General features: G+C 43.8%; 1 pseudogene; it reads right to left on the bottom strand.

Moving 5' to 3' along the window:
- Window positions 1-275: 275 nt before the first annotated feature.
- LOC122142950 lies at window positions 276-496 on the bottom strand (annotated as a pseudogene).
- Between the last annotated feature and the right edge of the window lie 332 nt (window positions 497-828).

Below are 828 nucleotides of genomic sequence, written 5' to 3'. Positions count from 1 at the left end.
GCTCATTAGTAGAGACTCGAAGGATCTGAATCGGGTGTCTCGACCAAGGGTCTCATATGTTTAGCTGACTCCTTTACCAAACCCCGACTCGATTGAATCAGCTCGTTCGTGAAAGACCTCTCAAAAGACCTCAGGTGAGCAGCGAGGAGAACTCCTCAATGAACACAGCAACACGGCATCATGCGCAAGCAGCAGAACGCTCAGGGGGAGCCCAAGGACAAAGCCCTCATTCCTTTTCTGTGATTCATCACAATAAGCAGCAATCCCTGAAAAAGGGAAAGCACACCGCTCCTGGGAGACCACTGCAATACCAGGCCGAATGCGTGGAGTAGGACCAGAGGCCAAAAAAGCCCCGGCTCCAGCTCCGTGATCCAAAAAATCAATTTAAATGTAGTCCCCGGAAGTAGGGGACGTATAAGATATTAAACTGAATAAGAACAGATTTTTTTTTTTTTTTTTTTTTATAGACACCAACAACCATTCTTTACAATGAAATCACCGTAACAATAATACAACAAATCCTCTTTCAGCATTCCATCATACTCTTCAAAAATCAAATGTCATCAAATGTACATGAAGTTTCAAAATCAACCACCCACATTGTACCAGAAGCAACAGTCTAAAAAAGATAAAAACCAGAAAACTACAGGTCCATTCCCCTCCTACCCCCACCCCAACCTTCTGACAGCCGATCTCCATATCCCTTCGGTTCACCTCATCCCCAAAACACGTTCTGAACGCTTTAACCTCTGACGAACATTTTCACAAGCAGTTGTTAAAAATAATCTTTCAGGTTCCAAACGAGGAATCGGTTTCTCAAACACATGG

This window comes from Cyprinus carpio, unplaced genomic scaffold (genome assembly GCF_018340385.1).
Source record: "Cyprinus carpio isolate SPL01 unplaced genomic scaffold, ASM1834038v1 S000000405, whole genome shotgun sequence".
In the NCBI taxonomy this organism is placed as follows: domain Eukaryota; kingdom Metazoa; phylum Chordata; class Actinopteri; order Cypriniformes; family Cyprinidae; genus Cyprinus; species Cyprinus carpio.
The sequence above is the reverse complement of the archived record's forward strand: the minus strand, read 5'-3'. Positions and strand labels throughout refer to the sequence as shown.